This window comes from Podarcis vaucheri (genome assembly GCF_965113315.1).
Source record: "Podarcis vaucheri genome assembly, chromosome: 17".
NCBI lineage: Eukaryota > Metazoa > Chordata > Lepidosauria > Squamata > Lacertidae > Podarcis > Podarcis vaucheri.
Genome location: NC_138755.1, coordinates 30,581,577 through 30,596,090, shown reverse-complemented (window position 1 = coordinate 30,596,090; position 14,514 = coordinate 30,581,577). Strand labels below are relative to the sequence as shown.

The 14,514-nt window shown below is 45.0% G+C and overlaps 1 protein-coding gene across 1 annotated transcript in view; it reads right to left on the bottom strand.

Annotated features, from left to right (window-relative positions):
- ABCA1 (ATP binding cassette subfamily A member 1) overlaps positions 1-7,995 on the bottom strand; it is a 104,063-nt gene extending 96,068 nt beyond the window's left edge. The window contains exon 1 of the mRNA XM_082204465.1: positions 7,676-7,995. The gene's annotated coding sequence lies outside the window, so the exon portion shown is untranslated. The remainder of the gene's footprint in view (positions 1-7,675) is intronic.
- Between the last annotated feature and the right edge of the window lie 6,519 nt (positions 7,996-14,514).

Here is a 14,514-nt window from a genome sequence, read left to right as displayed (position 1 = left end):
GGGAATTGGTTTATTTGAAGGAGATTAAAAACAATTGTTTCTTGGTGGCAAGGGTAGCCAACATGGTACCTGCCAGAAGTTTTGGACTACAACTACCATCATCCCTGAGCATCAGCCATGCTGGCTGGGGCTGCAAGGAGGTGTAGCCCACAACAGCTTGAAGCCACCACATCGGCTAACCTTGCTCTAGGGCAACTGGTGTCAAAGTGTGTCCTGGGAGGAGTCTTTGGTTCCTTGGAAGCACATCAATGGGCCCTTGGGCAACAGCTTGCCCAACATTGTCGTTTCTCCTCCACAGTGAGAAGTCACAATGAAATGTTTCAAGAGCTTTGGCGTACCTTCTGTTCTCAGTTGTTGTGGGGCAACAGGGTGGACCAACAGAACTGGCCAGCACAATAAGTCTATTCAAAACTAAATCCCATTGACCTTAATGGAGCTTTCTCTAGGTTAGTGAGTCTAGGATTGCAGCCTAAAATGCATACGTATAGTCTCTCGTTCATATTACTGTAGTTCAAAGTCTCATTACTGTAGCGTTCAAGCATGCAACAGTACCGTACAACCTTAATTCTTGTTTATCTTTCTACAGAAATTGTCCCTTGGGTATAAATACCTCCATGTGTTTGTATGCCGGTAAATACTCTGCCCTCTGGTGTCAAGTTCTCAGAACTACTTTAAAAATCTACCTCTAAAGAACTGGACAGGGGGCACTCCCTGAACTTTACAGTCTTCAGAAAGTGCTGGCCTGTCATTCTTCAAGTGGCAATCACACACAGATTGTCTGGACTGTGTGGTCTGTTCCTATGTCAGCACCAGGAGACACAATGGAAGCACACCAGTGTCCTTGCATGGGCCAGGAACTACTGTAACCATACAATCAGATTGTACACCTGGCTGCCACTCACAAGTGGAGCACCAAACAAACAGAAGATCACATAGGGCGACATTCACACTGTACCAGCAACGTATTAAACAAGATAGCAGAAGTACGAACAAGCCCACTGTAGGCAAAACAGAGATTTGAGACTGGCTCAAGGGACTCAAATCCCCATTTCAGAGATGCTGAATTGGTGTATTGCATTGCCCATGTGAGCCCAACACTGAAAGGCACACACAGTTTTACAATGCATCTCTTCTGTCACACTTTAATAACAGTAACCACAAATAGTGCAAGATCAAGGATGCTTGTTGGGTTGTGCGTTAAAAAGAAGGAGGGCGGTTAAAGGATTTTTAGTGAATACTTCAGCTTTTCAATGATTGATTTGACTTACTTTTAAAAATGAGCATTCTACTCAACAGTGGGACCTTTTGATATACCAAAGAGGGTGCTGGCCTATCAAAGAAAAGGTAACACTCAGGGTTATGATTATAATTTGCCACCTGATTCAAAGTGCTGCCCCTAATTTATCAGTGAAGTTTTAGCTGATTAGTCTACCCATTGATCTAACAGCATAATTTAATGTTTACTCAGAAGGAAGCCCTACTGAGTTCAAATGGACTTACTCCCAGGTAAGCAGGTACAGAATTGCAACCTAAGCCTATTAAAGGAGTGGGAGGGGAACCCCATTGATTTAATGCAGACCATCAAGTCAGCTTGGTATGTAATTTTGATTTCTTATTTCTGCAGCACCCCTCAGATTGCCTGTTAGAAGTGGAAGCCAGAGTTTATTTTGAGGGAAAACTATTGTCCCAGCTGCTTTTCCAAAAAAGGTGGTGCCTCCAGTCCAGACTAGCTCAAACTCATAATGTCTAAAAAGCACTCTCTTTCTCACCTAACACACTAACTGCTTCCTAATGGAGTTAACATGATGTGAAGAAAGTGTTTCTTTATTGGATTAACCTAAGAGCTATTTAGGAGCAGAGCTAGGGGGATAAAATGTCCAATTCAATGTAGTCATTCATGTTAAAGAAGAAGCAGGAGCCTGATATTGATGCTTACACCTTTGCAAAGCATTTATCCCCAACCCAAGTCAAGAATTTATTAGAAGGAACGAAGGAACAATTAAAACTTGTCATTTAAATTGATAGAGCTAATCTGTAAGTGGTCTCTCTCTAAATCACCCCCCCCCCCTTTGTACTTCTTATTTGCTCACAGAATTAAGCAGCTTTGTCTGGGAGGAGAAAACACAGTGTCAACAGTTTTTCATCCTATCCGGCTGCCTGCTTGCCTGTCTTGTCTTTCTGAACCGGTACTTGACTGAGGATCACATGTTTTCGTCTAGTGACCAAGGCTGAAAAGTGCAAAGGGAGCAGACTTTTCCCCTTCGTGAATCATACATAACAGAAAACAGAAAAAGGAACACTAATGTTAAAGTGGGAGCCAAGTCTCCCAAGCATTTAACACAAACTCCATCAAAATGGGACTCCAATCCCACAGGTTCATAGCTGCACTACTCTATAAAGGTAACAGCGTGGAATAAGAAGTGTTCAGTGCCATTTATATGGAGAATAGATAGATCCTAGGGTACAGAGAGGAAGTGAAACCCACATTGGAGGTCTGTGTCACATTTCATAATGCAACTTCCTTTGTTCCCTGGATTTCTAGCCAATATTCTGCATCAGGCCCCCATTTTGCAGATGTCTTTACAGCCCAATTGCTATAAAAGTGTGATTTTGCTGGCTGCAGACAATTTTGTACCATGGAAGTCAATGGAAATCACTGAGAACGGAAGCTCAATTTCAATAGCCCCATCCGGTGTTTCCTATCCCCTGGTTATCCAAGAATGTGACATACAGAAAGAACCAAGGAACTGTATCTTATGTATATATACGACGACTGAGTCTTTCTATGAATACTAGAAAAGTGAAGATAAATATCCTCAGCGACTGCAGTGAAGACATTTTAGTTCAGAAGTGATCAAAAGGTGAACGAATTAAGGCCCAGCACATTTTCAATTGTCAGGCTCTTCTTCAAACAAAAATAATATGCGATCCACTTTATAAAAACCACACAATCAATTTGCCGCCTGCAGTAACACCCATGTGGTATTCTATCAAAAGCCAAATCTAACGTGATAGAACATAACACAGGAAGACAAGAGGAAGCCTCCCTTATTTAATATTTTTAACTGAGGGAGAACAGACTGAATCCCTAATGGATAGCTATTACTTTTTCAAATAGGGAGAACCTTTCTCTAGAACGATTTAGAGGACTGTGTGGCACACATTTTAGCAGTCAATTTTATCTGCAGAGTAGCAGAAGATATTCATGCTAAGGGCATTGATGAAATCACTGCCTTAGGAGACAGATGCAGGAGGAGACAAGCTGAATGATAGAACAACAGCATGTGTTCAAGCTCCCATCAACACAATGGACTCCAGTAGATCAGAGGGAGCAGTTACATCTGCCATGTCAACAATATGGTGCCCCAGGAGACCCCAACGCTATGTGTTTAGCGCAAATCTGCAGAATGTCTCACAGAAGCCCAGAATGCTCCATCTGTCCTGGGAAGGGACTGTGATTGCACACAGAGACATAGAGAGAGGGACATATTTTCATCCAGAGATAATGGAATCGTTGCACACAAAGAGTATCAAATGGGAACGCAAGAATGCTTGCATTTGATTTCCATGTCACTATCATAGAAAATTCAAGAGTCTTGAATCAAGACCATAAAAACATAAAAGTCTGTTTGTTCTGCCACCTGCAAAAGTTCATTAAAAGATATTTATCGCAGCAGATAAGAGGTAAAGTTAAAAAGAAAGCTGCAGCAGGAAACATTAATCTTTTGTTATAATTGTAGTCATCAGCATAATTGCTTTCTGCATGCTGGAATTATCTTATTGACTTATATTACATAATTCATTACTTTTTTTCGCCTTGCAAGGATTACAAAAAGTATGCAGTCTTTTATAAGCAGAATGACTACTTAGGAGTTCTGCAATCCAAAACATTGATTTGACTATCTGTCATTATTATTACTTGGTGAGAGCCAATGAGGTGTAGTGGTTACGTGTGTTGGACCAGGAAGACCTGGGTTCAAAAACCCCAGTCTGCCATGAAACTCATGCAGTGACTTTGGGTCACTTAATATGGCTCAGCCTAGACTACCTAACAGTTTGTTGGTAGAATAGAATGCCAGTGGGAAGAGTACCAATCGCATTGCTATGCTGCCTTGGAAGAAAAGTAGGATATAAATGAAATGATTATTCTATTTGCAGGAAGTTGCCTACGCTTCCAACTCTAGGCTGACTTCACTGGAAGAAATCCTGGAATGGGAAACTCACTACAGAGACGTTTTTTGTTAGACAAAAGATTCCTGCGTTGAAGGGCTAAACTAGATGACTATCAAACCAGATTCAAAAAAATGAAACTGACTTTCACAGAGAGCAATTCCAATGACCCTTAGGAATCAGGTCGTTGGTCATTTACTTTGCTGTGATCCCAGCACTGTGAGCCTCCTGAAGTATCTTTTGGTGAAAGTAGGGGTTCTAAGTCCTGGCCAGGTCACAGCACCTACATCTTTAAAAATGACCCCAGGAGTAGCCGCAGATGTTAAGCTTCTAGTCACCTTCCTCCACAGGCATGGGAGGAAAGGGACAAGCAAGTTGTGATTTTAGTTACCCTCCCTCTTAACTTCACTGAATGTTCCCTGGCAGGAAGAGGAGAACTTCTGCCGTAGTGTGGGGTGGAATAGGAAGATGTGAGGCTTCTTCTTTCCATTTGCTCAGTAACGTCCACTCCTGTCTTTTCTGCCTTTAGGGACCCTTTCCCCTGCTGCAGCCAAGCAGGCAGTTCTAGGACACATTGCAAGATGTACATTCGGTCCACGTGGAGAACCAGCCAGGACTGCTGGCCCTTGCTGTGACCTTGGATGAACCAAGAGCGCTGCTTTAGAACAAAAACAGCTGGAGTTTCACAAGGCCACAGGACAGAAAAGCAGGACAGGGAGCAAGGAAAGCTTACACAGCAGAGAAGAAGTGGGAGGATGGCTTGGATAAGAGACATTCCAGGATGTGGGGAAACTCTACACTATAAGGAGGCAAAACTAACCTCGCGCAGACAGAATAATTGTGTCTTTCTTGCAGTTGGAGAACTTTGGGGAGAGGGTTCAGCTAAAAGGTCTCTCCCTAGTTTGCTAGTTCCATGTATATGAAGAAGATGTGCAGCAACATCAAAAAGGCACTCTGCAGAATTTCACAATTGGTGAGCAGGCTGTGGCCCTACAGATGGACTCTAGCTCCCATCAGGCTCCATCAGACTGACTAATGGGCAGGGATGATGAACATCCTAGTTCAGCAATGTCTTGAGGGCCAACGCATTGCCCGCCAAGGTCCTAGAAAAAGATCTCCATACAGAGAAAGAACGTTTGGCATTTTCATTTCTGAGGAAGATCTTATTTAAAACTTGCAGTGATGGTATCGTTGGGTGGTGTAACGGACAGCTGTGTGCCAGTCATACAAGTCAGGGGTATTGGCCCTGGGGAACCGCAACTGGTCTACACAGTATGTGCAGGCAACTAAAGACATGCATGTAGGATCAACAGTGATGCTTCATGAAAATGATTTCTAAGCACGCTTTTTAAAAATAAAAAACAAACAAACCTGAAATTGCAACAAGCTCACTAGGTAGAAACAAACTCATTAAATTTAAAGTTGAAAACATGGGTTGTTGTTTTTTTAAGAGAGCCAGTGTTGTGTTGGAACTAAGAGACCAGGGTTTGAATCCCTACTCGGCCCGAAGATTATTGGGTGACCATGGACCAGTCACTGCCTCTCGGCCTGACAGTCTGCAGCATCGTTGTGGGGATTAAATGGGACGGGGGAGAGAACCATGTAGGCTGCCTTGAAGTCCGTGGAGAAAAGGTGCATCAAACAAATAAAACTCCTGTTATCCATCTCAAACTTCTTTTTATTCTTCTTTATTTGCCACATTTGTCTCTCAACTTTCCTCCAAAGAATTCAGAGCGGGGTTTGATTCACCACCATCACAACAACAACCCAGTAAAGTAAGTAAGGCTGAGAGAAGGTGGTGAGGGTCTTCAGCTCACCTAACAAGCTTCATGGCTGAGGGGGGGGGGGATTTTTTACCCAGGCTGTTAACCTAATCCACAAACACAACCATATGCATACAATACCAAACTCCTGTTTATCACCAATACATACACCCCCAACACAACTATAGCCTTTTTGTTCACATATTTACAATGCTCCCAGACCAATGGATCGCACTGTAGATCAGCTTGGGCAGGAAAATGATCATTTCTAGTCCCTGTTCCCTTGGGCTTCCTTTTTTCTATCCCAACCCTTGCAAAACAAAACTCCCAGTTCCTGTTGGGTCCTGACTCACAAAGAATGGAATCTATTTCCACAACAGTGGGCCAAAAGACCAGAAGCATGTTTTAAACTTATTGCTACTATTCTTACAAATATATTGTTATTGCTATATGTTGCTTCTCCTAGCAAAAAAATCCAAAAAACTTTTCCTGTGTCCAGAGTGCTTTCTTACCAGGGCTGAGGTGCAAAATCCATCAGATGAGATGGATTTGCACCATTATTATTATTATTATTATTCCATTTGCCAGGCTGATGGCTTTCATTAAGCTGCCATACGTACCCCGGGGTTACTCTCGGTCATTTCTAGCTACTTAGAGCTCCTCGTATCTGTCTGTCTCTCCTCGCAGCCCAATTTTTTTGGGTCTTGCCTCAACAGCCCCAACTGCAGGCGTCTTCTGATAAAGCAGCCGTCGAAAGAGAGAAAAACAGGCTCCCTCTCTCAGGCTCGGCTCCAAGGGAACCAACCCTCCATGCCGCCAGAAACCTTATTTGTTTCTTTTCAAGGTGCCCCAAGTCTCGTGCAAGAGAGCCTTTTCTGCTGGGAGGAAAAATAACAAATTTCCGCGCTGCCTCCACTCAGCTCCTCAACTAAACCCTGAGGAGCTAAATGTGTTGCTTTGACACAGGGGGGAAACAAAGAGGGGCAGGATAGAAAGGAAGAAAAGGAAAGGAAAATATATCTGGGGGGACCTCAAGCAACCTGAGGCGTCGCTTTTTGTCTCTAGCTAGATCCCCAACTATTTACATGCCTCGCCTCGCCAGGCTTGCCTCGCCTCTTTTGTCCTCTCCAAAACGCGTCCCAATTCCCGGCCGGAGTTGCACCCAACAGGCACCGAAACGAAACGGAACAGAAAAATAAGGGTGCTGGGGCGCCCAGGCATGCTCGGAACGTGCGGGGGAGGAAGGCGTGTATGAGAGAGGAACAAAACGCACTCTGCACATGCTCAGAGGTCTGCATCCCCAGCCCCACGCAAAGCATGGAGAGAAAAACAGCGAGGTCCCCCAAAGTGAGTTGTTTTCGGCGCCAGCGCTGAGGCTCTTTGTGTCGGTTTTGCATAGGCGCAAATGAAGCCCCGGCAGCTTTCTATGGGGCGGCTGGTGTGGGGTGGGTGGAAGTTAGGGGGAGCCCCCCAAAGTGCATCTTAACCGGGGGTGCAGTAGCGCAGCGTGGGGGGTTCAGGGGGGCCGGCCGCACCGGGCGCAACATCTGGGGGTTAGGGTTAGGGGGCGCAAATCCACGGGTTAGGGGGCGCAAATTACTTGCCTTGCCCCGGGTGCTGACAACCCACGCTACGCCACTGCGGGGGTGGGCTGATTTTCAACAACCCTTTTGAACCCCCAACCATTTTCCCAGCCCCAACCCCATTCCCCACCCCCCCAAAAAAAACCCATCTCATTTTACCTGCTCGCCAGTTTGATCTGAGGGTGTCTTTCTTGTCCCCTTCGATGGGGAATGGAAAAGAGAAAAGTCCTCTCCACGAAGCCTGATGATAGTCCCCCTGGACCCGGGCAAAGGGGTTGTGGCTGTTGTGTGGTGGTTGTTATTTGAAGGCGGGGCGAGTAAGGCGGCGGGGAGAGCTGCCTCTGCCCCTTGCCAGCTGCCCCACGGACGGAGACCAGGAGATCTGTTGAACCCGGAGCTCCTTATATAGATTCCGCCGGCGCTGCACGGAGGAGGTTATTATCGGTCAACCGCGGCTTCCTTCTGCTCTCGCTGCTGCTGCTGCTGCTCTGCCTCTGTTTATGTATTTCAGTCACTCACCGCCAGCACGTGGAGGACTAGCACGCCTCTTAAAAGGGCGACGCGGGATGCCATGCATTTCACCAATGGAAGCAGCAGTGATGGCCAAACTTGGCCCTCCAGCTGTTTTGGGACTACAACTCCCATCATCCCTAGCTAACAGGACCAGTGGTCGGGGATGATGGGAACTGTAGTCCAAAAACAGCTGGAGGGCCAAGTTTGGCCATCACTGTAAGGGAAAGCGGGAAATCAGAAATGGCTCCTGTAAACTGGAAAACAGGGACACTTGGAGGGTTTGGGATCACCTACCCAGAGAGGAAGGGGAGAGTGGGGATCAGTCCCCCAGGAGGCCCCGCCACCTCCGCCCTTGCTTCAGGCTGAATTATCATTACAACAACCCTGTGAAGTAGGGTAGACTGAGAGGCAAAGGTCTCCCATTGAGTTTAATGGCTGAGCATGGATTTGAGTCCCGGTCTCCTATGTCCTACAACTGCTACATCACTAAGCCCTCTGTTGCGCATATTATCGGTTGCGCTTAAGTTTGCACTCCACAGTATACCTGACTGTGGCATTTTTCCTTCCCTCGGTAAGGATGCGTGTCAGCCATTCACATACAGGGTAGGAAGTAAATGGTAGTGCCGTTGAGGTGAGAGTAAAACCTGTTCTCTGCTGCTGATCTTCCCCACCGGACTGCTTTGACCCAGCTTGGGTTCAGTTTCTTCGTCAGACTGTGCTGGAATCTCAGACAACCAGACAGAATCAGACAGACAAATGCAGAGAGACCTGCCACATGGATGTGCCATGTGGCACAGCCGGCGGGCATTTATGGCGCACAGGAGCAGGCAGATGAAGTCTGTGGGTTTGAGGGTTTTTGTTTTTTTTACTCATGGCTTGCTTTCACCTATTCTTTCCCTCTCCCAGTCACCACAGCTTCTTGCTGAGATTTGAAAGCTAACATTATTTGCCTTGGGCAACTGCCTTGCTCTGCCTAAACAGTAGGGCTGGTCCTGGTACCTAACCTTTCACTCTCAATTTGCATCTATGTTTGCTTTGCTCAGATACAGTCCCAGGTGCTCATCCCCAGAGAACAATCTGGATTGAGTAAGAAGTACTCTTTTTCTGGGGGTACCCAAGGGTATGTAGTACTGCAACTCTCATCCATCCCCGCCAAGAAGAAAATAACTACAGTGGTACCTCGCAAGACAAAAAACTCGCTAGACGAAAGGGTTTTTTGTTTTTTGAGCTGCTTCGCAAGACGATTTTCCCTATGGGCTTGCTTCACAAGACGGAAACGTCTTGCAAGTTTGTTTCCTTTTTCTTAACACCGTTAATACAGTTGTGACTTGACTTCGAGGAGCAACTCATAGAACGCGGTGTGGTAGCCTTTTTTGAGGTTTTTAAAGACTTTGGTGATTTTTGAAGCTGTCCCAAAACTTTCCCGACACCGTGCTTCACAAGACGAAAAAAATCGCAAGACGACAAAACTCGTGGAACGAATTAATTTCGTCTTGCGAGGCACCACTGTAGTTAAAAGTGTGGCACTTAACTGTAACAACTTCATGGTGAGTACTACTGACACCTTTTTTTCTAGAAGAAAGGCACTATGAGTAAGAAAATGAGGTTGGGGGCAGGCCTAACACTTGTGTGGAGGATCTGATAGACTGGAAGGTAAAGGAGACATTCTCTCCAGGTAAGGGGGGGGGAGACAGAACACACCTTGTCTAGTCTGGATTCTCACAGTTTAGTACTTGTACAGTGGTACCTCGGGTTAAGTACTCAATTCGTTCCTGAGGTCCATTCTTAACCTGAAACTGTTCTTAACCTGAAGCACCACTTTAGCTAATGGGGCCTCCTGCTGCCGCTGCGCCGCTGGAGCACGATTTCTGTTCTTATTCTGAAGCAAAGTTCTTAATCTGAAGCACTATTTCTGGGTTAGCAGAGTCTGTAACCTGAAGCGTATGTAACCTGAAGCGTATGTAACCTGAGGTACCACTGTATAGTATAAATGGAGTTCTCCTGAAAGTTGAGTGTGTGGACTTCTGCCCCTCTGTGTCTACCGGATTTACAGTGGTACCTCAGTTCTCGAACGTTTCCCTTGACAAATGTTTTGGAACTCGAACGCCAAAAACCCGGAAAGAAATGCTTCGGTTTTCAAATGTGCCTTGGACATCAAACAGGAAACGCGACTTTCGTTTTGAGTTTTCCATTTTGAGTTTTCCGTTTTCCGTTTTCGAACGTTTCGGAAGTCGAACCGTCTTCCAGAATGGATTACATTCAAAACCCGAGGTACCACTGTACTGGAGTCAGGATATTGCTTGAAGGAACCCAGAGGAATGAAAGCACACACTCCAGAATTTCAGAATGGCTGTCCCACTACAGTCGCCTTATGTGCTCTAGTGAGACTCCCAGCTCACAGACTGAGAGCTGACAGGATAAGCGTAAGATGGGGCAGTTCATAATAAGCTAGTAAAGCACAGTGCATCTTTCCTCTTTCCCATTGAAGATGTGAGCAGCAAACAAGAACATGTTTCACCTTCAAACAAAGGAGGTACTAAACGTGCACAGTCAAGTTTCACTGTGGTAACTTCAGCGCTCATAAAAGAGTTTGCATTGCAATAGGAATTGCAAGTCCCCTCCCTTCCTTTGTAACAATCCGTCTGTGGGCGATGTTTCAACTTCAAATGGGGAATTATGCCACAAACATAAGGTTACCAATTTTTTTCCAAAGAATCCGGGGACACTTTTTTCTTTTTTTTTGAAGAGAGGGAGGGGAAAGTTTTTTTTTTTTTTTAAAAAAAAGAAGAAGTAGTAATATCTTCTCTACCGTGGTCTCCTTTGTCGCATAGCCTTCCTCTGGGTCCCGGTCTGCTCTCTTGGAGTGCTAGCCACCGTGGAGTAGGCTTGGGTGCTCCCGGTGCTCTCCTACCTCTTCTCCTCAGCAGCGGCAGCAGCAGCGGGCAAGGTCGGGTCTCCCCTCTTTTTTCTCCTTCCTCTTCCTCTCTCCCCCTTTCTCCTTCTCCCCTCCCCTTCTCTCCTTGTGTCATCTCCAGGGTTTTCCTGGCCCTGGAGTGCCGCTGGGCAGTAGACCGGGTGGCCAGGCACTCTTGCGCCCGGCTCGATTTGGGTCGTGTGTGTGTGTGTGTGTCAGCAGTTCCCCCAGTTGACGACCCGGGTGTCCCTAGTTCCCCCTCGGCAGTGGCAGCGGCAACGGCAGTCTCAGCAGCCTGGAGCGAGCCTGGTAGTGCAGTTGGCTCTGGCTGGCTTCAGGAGCTGCTCGCTGCCATGGCGCCCGCCATTTTGCCTTGCCAGAAGTCCCCATATGATGTGTCTTGTTGTGCCGTTGAACCTATCATGCAACATTCGTTCCCTACTAATAAATCTACAACACTTAAAATATAAATCCGGGGACATTAAATGAAATCTGGGGACTGTCCCCGGGAAACGGGGACGTCTGTTAACCATACACAAACATAAGCCCCAGTTTTCAATCCTACATGTCACTTATTGTGCAAAGCAGATGCCAATCTCTTGAAATGGTGCATTTTATACTGAATGAGCATCAATCAATCAATAAACTGGAAGTTTTGTTCCAGTTATCAGTGCGTTGAATGGAGATACTGTACTGCAAACAAAAAGATGGATTGTCAAGCAGGCAAGTGAAAACAAAAAGCCTCATTTCCCCCAGCCCACTAATAATGGAGTTATATGCTCTCACACAAGCCGTTTTTCTACAGAACGTGTCCAAAGAATAGCCCAGGCAGTCAGCACCACATCCTGGGTGGCGTCTTTCATTGCTGTCACAGGCAGGGAAATGAGTTCATCACTCCAAAGCTACTCACTTCCCTCACAATGGTTCTCGCAAGGCATGAACAATGGAATGTCAGATGCAAAAGTCCAGGGAGGAAAGTAGGAGGATGCAAAGGCAGATGGAGAACATGTGACTTTCTCTCCTGGGGTGGGGAATCCATGGCTGTCTGGATGTTACGAGGCAATTGTTCTTGTCTTCCCTGACCATTGTACATGCTGACTAGAGTCCAAAGTGAAGCAAGGAACACCTGGATTCCCCAATCCCTGTTCTAGCTATTTGAAGGCACTGGGATATTGGAAACATGGGCTATTTTGGGTAAGATATGTGAAATATAATGCCCACGGAACTTTGGTGTACAAACGCAATAGTCTTCTGAATACTTGCTTCTAGAAGCAGACAAACGGGAAGGCTCATTGACTTGTGATTTAAAAACGAAAAAGAAAACTGGTCAAGGGGTCTAGCCAGGACAGGTTTGGAATTGTCAAGTCTGGTGCAGTATTGAGATTTTGGATGTGACAAGGATGGAGTCTGCTGCCTGCCAAGCATGGGCACTCCAGGAGAGGAGTGCCAACTTGAATAAAATATTGGGGAGGCAGGTAACAGACACTCCAAGTGTCCCTATTTTCCAGGGACAGCCCCAGATTTACAGATGTGGTCCTGGTTTCTGATTTGATCCCAGAATGTCCCACTTTTCCTGATGACGCCCCTATTTTCATCAGAGAAATGTTGGAGGGCATGGCGTTATCTGACCCCCAAGCTGTTTGAAGGAGATAAGTAACTATACAACCTTTAGAAGACATCCCTGTATAGAGTTTTTTTAATGTTTAATGTTTTATTGTGTTTTTATACATATTGGTAGCTGCCTAGAGTTGCTGGGGCAACCCAATCAGATGGGCAGGGTATAAATATTATTATTATTATTATTATTATTATTATTATTATTATTATTATTATTAATTAGGATGTCCCTATTTTCATCACAGAAATGTTGGAGAGTATGAGGTAAGCCCCACCCCACATAATAGTGACATGGCACACATACAACATTTGATTGGCAATGCCCATCAACTTGGGGGGGGGGACCTCCGACCCCCTCAGTTATTTTATTGACTGAAGGGACTTTGGGCCCTAGGAGTTAGCTCCTATGTAGCAAGAGATTAGGCCTGCCACATTTTAGCAGAGTCCCCCAGTACACATTATGGGAAGTTAATAGAAATTTCATTTAAGAGCAACAACACACAACCACAGAACATGTGGCTTTTGTGACAAAATGCCCAGTGCCAACCCTGAGTCAAAGAGATCAAATGAACAGAGAAAGTGACTGCTGGTGAGCCACCCTACAATAAGGAAAGATCGTCACTTTCTTCCCTTGCTTCTTTGCTCCTAGAGTCATCCAAGCAGCTGCAGCTTAAGAAAAACAAAGTGAGATGAATCCTAGTTTGGTCCCAAAAAGCAGTTTTTCAATTCTAAACTTTGCATGTCGTTTTTTACTTAAAACAAATGGCCTAGTTTGTGTCCTAGTTAGAAAGCAAGACAGATAACATGATCCTTTGGGTTGAAAACAACAACACACATATTCAGGAAATTGCATTCCAGAAGATTTTTTATTTTTTTAACCTTTCCTCTCTGGCATTAGATGACAAGAGAGATCAAGCATAGCCTCACCACCATCACACCCTGTTCTCTCTGTTTTTATTCAAAAGCATCACTTTTCTATTACATTAAATTAGGATGCTTCCAGGCATGCGGGACTTAATATTTCAGGTTAGCCATTAAGTTATCACAAAACAGTCACAGGTAACAGTTTGCTTCGTTAATTTGCCAAATTTGCCTGGATGAATCCAGATTAAAAATACGTGCTGGCATTTTGATGCTGACAATGTTGTGTGGACTCATCCCATCCCATAGTAAACACCTGTCTGGAAGCATCCTTAGTCTGTGGAACTTGAACATGCTTTCATTTCTTTCTTTTTTTCTTTTAAAAAAACACATTCAAGTGCCTTTTAAAGGTTCAGCATTCATGGTTCTGTTCTGATGTTGTTTCAACTGTGCTCATGTTGTGCTTTTATATTTCATGTACTTTTGTATGTTACCCAGAGGATAACTTAATATCCCTGACTGGCTTCAGCAGAGTGGAGGCATTGTAACTTAGATGAAAGGTGCTTGTTGCCTAACTCAGTTTATTTTGGTCCAGAGAGTCTTGCTGGATTGATACTAGAGCAACAGCCTTTTGATTTGGCAACAGTGAAGAAATCAAAAGAGAAGTTCTGCCTCCAAGACTAAAACCAACTCAAAACAGTTGAATCAATTATTCAGCTAATGTACACTTGCATTTCACTCTATGGCAGTCATTCCATACATGGCACAGGAAACCAGTCAGTCGGCCAGTCAGTCAATGGCTGCTTTAAGATCAAAGTACCCCCTGCCTAACAGAGCATACTGGTCACTATAACTTTGTAACATTATGTGTTCTGCCCCAGCTGCTTCCCAAGCAGCCATCATTGGGGGCAGGTAATTCTGCATCAGGTACTATTGGCTCCTCCTATCAGCCTTAGGTCACTTTCAGGTATTTTGCAGATGAGATTTGATTGCATAGGTGAATTCATATTCAAATTCATGGGGTTTTTTATACTGGGTTGTTTTTGTTTTCATTATGTATTTTGTGTTTTTATATTGTGGTTTTATGTTGTCT